Raw genomic sequence first — 7,810 nt, 5'->3', positions numbered from 1 at the left:
GTTAAAAAAAAAATCAACAGGAGAACAGCCAAGTTAGAAATGGCAAAAAAAAAAAAATAAGGACTGAAAATGACACAAGGGCCACCTCACTCAGCCCTGAACAAACTCATGGCAAAATGCCCTCAATCGTGTCCCTCCACCTCGCTCAGCTCAAACAGGGTGCGGAAAGAGCCTCGGAACAGTGCTCCGGGGACCACAACCAATCGGTGTGAGCCGCCAACCAGACCTGCCGTTTCATGGAACTCCAAGCAGTGATTAAAATAAAGATAAAGAAACAAAAAACGTGTATTAAATGAAGGGCAACTATTTTTAAGCTGAGTTTCTAAAGACCAAATGAAAACACACTTAAAATGTTAAGTCATCGCCCGGCCGGGCGTGGCCCAGCGGTTGAGCGTCGACCTTGGATCCAGGCGATCGGGGCTCGATTCCCGGTCGGGCACATGCCCAGTTGCAGGCTTGATCAATGACCCTCTCATCATTGATGTTTCTGTCTCTCTCTCTCCCTCTCCTTTCCTCTCTCTGAAATCAATAAAGATATAGTTAAAAAAAAAAAATGTTAAGTCATCAGGATCTCCAAGGATTAGAGCCCAGGAATCTAGAGTTTAGAAAACCTTCTTGGCTGATTCAGATGCATTCACTATACAAAGATCAGCACGTGAGATTCACTGCAATAAAAGAAACTTTTACATTTAAAATTCAAGTTTTAAAATATTTTAACCTTAATCTTTCAGGTGAATAAAAGTGCTTTAATAAACCAGGAACACAATGGGTGAGATGTGTAAATGTCAAAATACGTTTAACAGTATCTCAGAAAATGCCAGTGGTTACAAAAGGTTTGCCTTTGCAAAAGGACAATTCGTAAATACAGACTCTTCACAAGTAGCACGAATCCTACCTAAGAGCTCAACCTTAGAACAACAGCATTTAGATGAACACGTATCTCTGAGTGTTTTTCCCCTGATTACTTTTAGTCTGCAATTCGCTATTTATGATAAAAGCCAGAGCTTTTATGATAAAGCTGCCTATTTGGGAGGCAGAATTTAGAAATTTGTCAAACTGCACTTGGATGCCTTCCAAAATAAAATAAAATAAATCATTCATAACCTAGCACTAAAAGCAAAATCCATGAGCCATTTCATCACATTTAGTAAAATGAAATTCAAAATTCTGAGAAACTACAAAAAGAAAAACATCAGCTTATTGGAAACATGAAATAAAATATTTTGCTACTTTATATAAATAATTACTTTATACAGATAATTTGTTTAAATTTTATGAATAGAGCGAGACCCGACCAAATTTAAGTAACACTGAATCTGAGTACTGAAGCCACTGTTTAAAGTAGCCTGAGAAAGAAGCATTTACATCACACTCTACTCCTACTACAGTTTTCACCAAATTTCCATTTTTAGCAAGTTAAATTCTGACGGATCTTTTAAATTTAGCAAACAATCAAGCCACCAATTAAAGTAAAATAACCACTGGGCCCAAGTGTACCGTAATACCTTAAGGTTAGTAAGCTTATTATATTATCAGGTATTGTGTTAAGCAATTTAGATCAGGTTTTATTTCACTCCATCTTCAAATGACAAAAGAATTTCACAAAAAGGTTATTAAAGTAGTCCCCCTTTCCCGAGGGGGATACGTTCTGAGACCCCCAGCGGACTGCTTGCAAGTTATTCAACAAGCCTGAGAAGACGGCATCGTGAGCGCGTCCCGAGCGTGTGCGCCTGTGCACAGCACCCGCAGTGTGGGCAGAATGAAGGAGGCTCCGCAACCAAAAAGACAAAGATTAATGCCAGGCGCGAGAGTCAATTTTACCAGAAGTGTCTCCTACAAACTCTTTTGTGTGTTTCCTAAACAAGTTGGTTTTCACTAGAATAGAGAGAATTCCACCTGAGTCCTGAGCTTACATTTCACAATGATGAGTATCTACTCAATTTTTTTTGCCATAACCAACCCAAATACCATTAGGGCTCAGAAAACATACAGAGAAACACTGTTTCTTGGGTAGGGCTGGAGCCACCACAAACAAACAGTCCAACCCCAAAGGAATGATGTACAGTTTACCTGGTCTGAGAGTGTACAGGCCTTGCACGATATCTGCCATAGTTGGAGGTGTGACCTGAAATGTGTTGACTGGGCTTCTAAAAGTAAAGCTGAAAAAAGAAGAAAAACTGGGGCATAAAAATGATGCAACATTTACTGGTTTTTCTTTCTATTACTATTTCTCCCAAAGACAGAAGGGTAAACAAGTGCAAGAAAAAAGCACCCCAAGAGGACAGCCCAAGAACTGATTCACTGAAGGCTGCCTTTAAACCCAGTGCAACGGAGCTCAGTCCAGCAGTAAACACATGCAGGCTGTGGACACACTGATGGAAACGGCTCAGTCCCGGCGGCTCTGAAAACAAGGACAGCTTCCTAAAAGCAAGGGTGTTCCTGGTACTTAGGGAGCCAGAAGTGCTTCCCGTTATGCTCATGACTCAAAAGACTTACATTCGGGGGAAAAATGGTCTCTAATTCTCTCAGCCATTTCTCTCTCCCCCAGGTCACTGTATTTGAGGCTCTTGGGATTTCTCTGAAAGACATGTTATTGGTAATGTCAGTGGCCGCAGTCAGAGGCAGGCTGACTTTCTGAGTCAATGTGACTTTCCCAAATGCTACAGCTGTATGTGTGTTTTCTCTTACTCAGGGTAACAGCAGGGAGACCATGCTCGCTCCCCCTTCTCACTCCCATGACTGGGAGCTGCAGGACCTTGACTGAGCCTGACAACGGAGCCAGCTTTCTTTTAGGTTATCTACGGCCGAACAAAAACTTTATCAGAACATTTTTAAATGGATAGAAATAATTTCTCTAGATAACATCATTAACAAATACAAATAAATTCCATTATTTAGTGGGTACAACAGATACTACTGACTCAAAACAGTTCTTTTTTTTTTAAATTTTTTTTTAAACATATCTTTATTGATTTCAGAGAGAGGAAACGAGGGGGAGAGAGAGAGAAACATCAATGATGAGAGAGACATTGACTGGCTGCCTAGCCCACAACCCGGGCCTGTGCCCTGACCGGGAATCGAACCCCGATCTCCTAGATCCTAGGTCGATGCTCAACCGCTGAGCCACGCCTGGCCGGGCAAAGCAGCTCATTTTTAATTTCTCTCTCAAAGACCCGCAATTTACTAACCAAAATACTCCATAAAACTTGGCATAATTTTACTGTATGCTAGGCTTGTCACATTGGACAGGCTGTTTCATCTGTCCATGTCTTTTTCAACAAACAAATTCCATTTAGTGGGTATAATAGATACTACTGACTCAAAACAGTTCATTTTTAATTTCTCTCTCAAAGATCTGCAATTTATTAACCAAAATACTCCATAAACTTGGCATAACTTGGCTTGTCAAATTGGACAGGCTGTTTTCTTCTGTCGGTGTCTTTTTAAAAATGGAAACGCCATCTCACTTGGCCAACAATGACTTTACAGTTTCAAACATACACTGTGAGTTACACTTGAATTTACATAAAAGCTAAAAGTGCATTGTTCAAGTTTATCCTTTGGATTTTATCATCAGTAGGTAGTTACAATTATAAATAGCATAGAGAAATTTTAAGGAGACAAATGCTAATTTGAGCACTCCAGAAAATACTTTAAAAATATAATGTTTAAAACTGAAATTCTAAATTTTAGGTTCTAAGAGAGTCTCTTCCAACTCAAGGTTCTCTCTAATATCAACAGGCACTCGAAACCCATACTCTATTATTCCCTCTCCCTACTTTTGACCAATTGTCTTGACCTCCAGTAAGTCCGACTGAAGGTTGCCAGATGGGAGGGTAGCTGGGGGAGGCCGGGTGGAAAGGGGGAGAGACTATGAAGTACAAACTGGCAGTTACAGAATAGTCACAGTGCCTGGTAACTGCTTAACAAATATCTCATAAGTTCAGTTTTATCCAACTTACAAAAGCTTAAGGGCCTTTTCAGTTTACTTGAAAAAGAAAAGATATATCCACCTTTAAGTGTACTGTTTATTAAAAATCAGATTCTATAATAAATGAAAGGAAGAAGTAATCCGTTTATGTTTTCTCTCACTAAATCTGGATTCTCTCTGAATATTTTCTTTGCATACGCCCAATAAAATTGATTTCCAAATTACTGACAAATATAAAAACATATTTACATAGTAAATATGCTTTTCTACCAAATGACAGCACTGGTCTAAAGAATTTTAATAGGAAAAACTCCAAAATGCTGTATTTTCTTTTACAAGGAAAACAAAGACAATGTCGACATCAGAGATAATACTTAAGTGGTTATAATTAATAGTTGGGATACCTCACAAGATCATATTTAAAGATATCTGTAAGCATCTGGAAAGCCTTTTTTTAAAAAGGCCATACTCCCAAGATTCTAGATCTCCAGGATGATTCTGGAATCTCTTGAGGACATAATGAAATATATTATATTACTTGAAAACCCTGCCTTTCTAAAATAAATTGGCCCAATGTTTAATATTCCTTCCCTTTATTTACACTCAAAAATGAAAGAGTTTGTGGTCAAGCTTACAACAATTCTTTTGTAAATTCCAGTAAAAGTTCATTGTGGTAGAAACTATGACGATTAGAAAAGCAAAAATTACTGCAAATCCAAAATGTGCCAAATTCTAAAACATGACTTGATGATTTACTGCATAAAATATGAGCTTTTAATGACTGCTGACACATTAGGTTGTAGGGGACTCCTAAATTTCACTTGGAGAGGTGTATTCCTTTAGGAAAGGTATAAGATGCCGCCTACTGTAAGGGGGCAGGGGCCTGGGAATGGGGGGAAAGGAAAAACTGAATTTGGCACGATGCTCCGCTTACTTACTAATCTACATAATAACCACATTAAACATTTTACTAATCCCAATTCACAGAAGAGAAAACAGGACCAGAGGGTAAGAAACTGCCCTGAGATGCAGTTAATAAATGCCAGAGCCAGAGGGGAAGTGTTTTTGCATCAAAGAGTAAACATCAGAGAGGATTCTGTGCTCCGGCTTCAAAGATATCACACTGGGCTCCTCCTAGAGTTACCAGTGACAAAGTTAGGGGCACACCCCTTCCTTGCTATGTCCCCCATTGTCAGAGGAGGGAAAGGCAGCAAGTATCAGGCACTGTCCGGGCACGTGGCTGAGCAGCTCCCAGCTCACGAGGCGACCTCCAAGTCACACCTTCAACTCCTCAGGCCCCCTCTACAGAACTGGGCTTCAACACCTTCTGCTGCATGATTCAGAAGACGCCAACATGGGGTTTATGTGCCAGTGCTCGCTGACCAAAAACTATGCACATCACTGCTGGTGTTCTCTCACCCCAGCAAGGTGAATTACTCACGCAGTAGGCTGTAAATGTGCTTTTCTGCAACGTTCCGTAAACAGCTTTATAAGGTCATCTTTTAAGTCTCTGTTAAGCTTCGTTTCGATGTAAAACTTATTCTGAAAAGGGAAATAAATTATTCTTCAGCAAATCAATTAGAGGAAATGATTAGTCTAAAACTGAAACACTAAAAATAAATTGTTTTAGGAAACAATTCATAAAAGCATCAATCAAAACATAAAAACCCAACACCAAGCAACAAAAGAAAGCCCTATCCTATTTGTATGTCTTTCCAGCATGGGGTTAAAAGTACATAAAGATAAAATGCCATGAACCACACACCTCCAAAAGAACAAGGGGGAGATACCTGGCATAACCTAGAGAGGGATGATGGACAGACACGCAGAACCCACTGTGTGAGGCACTTAATATGCCCTTTAAAAATACCGGATCATCTAAAGGCAACACCGGGTATCACTAACAAAAGTTCCCATTTATCCATGACCTAGGCTGAAAGCAGGAGGCGAACGTGCACTGGCTGGGCCCCAACATACACTCCACTCCAGCTCTTAGTGTAAGTCACTCAGCGTGTGGTATTCCCTGAGAGAGAGCCTGGTTCAAAGGGAGACGCGTGACCACGGCAGCCCCGTAAGGCTGAGAGAAAGCTAGGCTTGAATGAAAAGTATCTGACAGTCATCTCAGCATTGCGCGGAGAACAGGTGAATCAGATGTACACAGCAGAGACGAAAGCCCGAGTCCTTGGCAGCACTGTTAGGCCACAGATTCGGCCAAACTGGAGACTGCCTTATATCTGGATTTTACTGTAAGAGCTAATGCTTTCCCTTATTTACTTAAATAGCTTTGAATCTGGTCTTCTGTTTCTGGCAGCCAGAAACATCCTGATTAGAATTACTGATAAGTCAAAACAATTGAATTTGTTCATGTTTAAATGTCAACTCAATGTACAGGAATGGAAAATGCAAAGAGGAATGTTAACAAGTTGCTGATTCTCTTAATTCTTAACACAACTTTTTTTTTCTCTTTAAAAAATTATAAAAATAACATGTACATGGTTAAAAATTGAAACCATGCAAAAGGTTATACAATAAAAAGAACTGTCCCACGGCAGACCCTCTGTCCCGTTCCAAAAGGTCCCACCCTACACTGGGAAAACTTCTGTATATTCTTCCTAAAAGCTTGCTTGCATATGTGGATATGCTTTTTTCCCTAATAAAGAAGAAAACACACTTGCTAATGGAGAAATATTACACCCTGCTCTGCATCTTACTTTTCCACCTAATGTCTCTTGGGAACGATTTTTCTCTAAAATAACATAACACGTCATTATTTTTAACTGTGTATTTTTCAACTGTAAGTATCTTCCATAAATTACTTAAATAATGGCCCCTGGTGATAATGGAAATTTCTCCCAGTGTTCCATTTTTTATGGCTTTTTTCTAGTTGTTTTGGGTTTTTTTCAGTGAAGTATATCTTATGGAGCATAAATAAATCATTTTGAAGATGGGTATAAGACATACAGCAATCTCTATGCTATAGAATACAGGATCAACCTACACACCCCAGTCCCTAATCTAATAAGCAAAGAGGAACTGGGATGATGGCTTCACTCCATTGGGATAACGAGCCCCTCCACTTGACAGGAACACTGACATTAAGATTCTGCAACTTGATATATTTAAAGGGAAGAGGGACTAATCAACAAAGTCAACAGACCACAAATTATACTCGAGGCATAATTCTCCAAGTGGAAGAAATCATCAGAACGCAAGTAAATTTTGTCGTTCCATTTTTTTATGAGATGACTTACTTGGCATTTATCATACTTCACATTTTTAGATACACGTCTTAATTCTTTTTCTGAGGACAAGAAATCTTTCTTATACATCTTTATTTTCCAAGCACAATATCTTCCATATGGCAGAAATAAAATAAATGCTCAATGGGTGACTGCTGATATTCGTGCCTAATTGTGTATATAGCAATATTATTTATGGAACTTTAAAACAGAAAAGGGGTAAATAATTCTTCTATGGCAACACTTTCAAACATTCCTAAAATAGATTAATTTCCATTTCCACCATAACATATAGCAAAAGAAAAACAGAACATGCTTCGCTCTTGATGCTTAGACCAGTAAACCAAGCTCTAACTTACCATATAAATGAAAAGAGGCACAGTGCTCTGCAATGCTCCCATATACTGTCCAAGAGCTATATTAAATGTTTCAATATAGAGATCTGGAGGGCTGGCCTGTGAGAAAGAACATAAATGTGGTAATTCCGGGAAACCAGGCCTACAGACCTTCTGTCAGTCTAAAATGCAAATGGCTTAGAATACGTGTAGGGAACTCTCCTTACTTCTAATTGGGCCTCCACATGCAGTACTTACCCATTCGGGATACATTAGTGTTTTTTATTTTTCTTAGTCCCCCTAAA

General features: G+C 39.2%; 1 long non-coding RNA gene across 1 annotated transcript; it reads right to left on the bottom strand.

Annotated features, from left to right (window-relative positions):
* Positions 1–2,070: 2,070 nt before the first annotated feature.
* LOC148091162 (uncharacterized) lies at positions 2,071–7,590 on the bottom strand. Its single transcript, XR_015715844.1, has 3 exons — positions 7,530–7,590; positions 5,373–5,473; positions 2,071–2,159 (listed from the first exon to the last, which is right to left on the bottom strand). It is a non-coding gene; the product is annotated as an uncharacterized LOC148091162 (long non-coding RNA).
* Positions 7,591–7,810: the final 220 nt, after the last annotated feature.

The sequence above is a fragment of the Miniopterus natalensis genome, chromosome 17 (genome assembly GCF_054644295.1).
Source record: "Miniopterus natalensis isolate mMinNat1 chromosome 17, mMinNat1.hap1, whole genome shotgun sequence".
NCBI classification, from domain to species: Eukaryota; Metazoa; Chordata; class Mammalia; order Chiroptera; family Miniopteridae; genus Miniopterus; species Miniopterus natalensis.
Note: the sequence above shows the minus strand (reverse complement) of the source record. Positions and strands in the feature narration are given on the sequence as shown.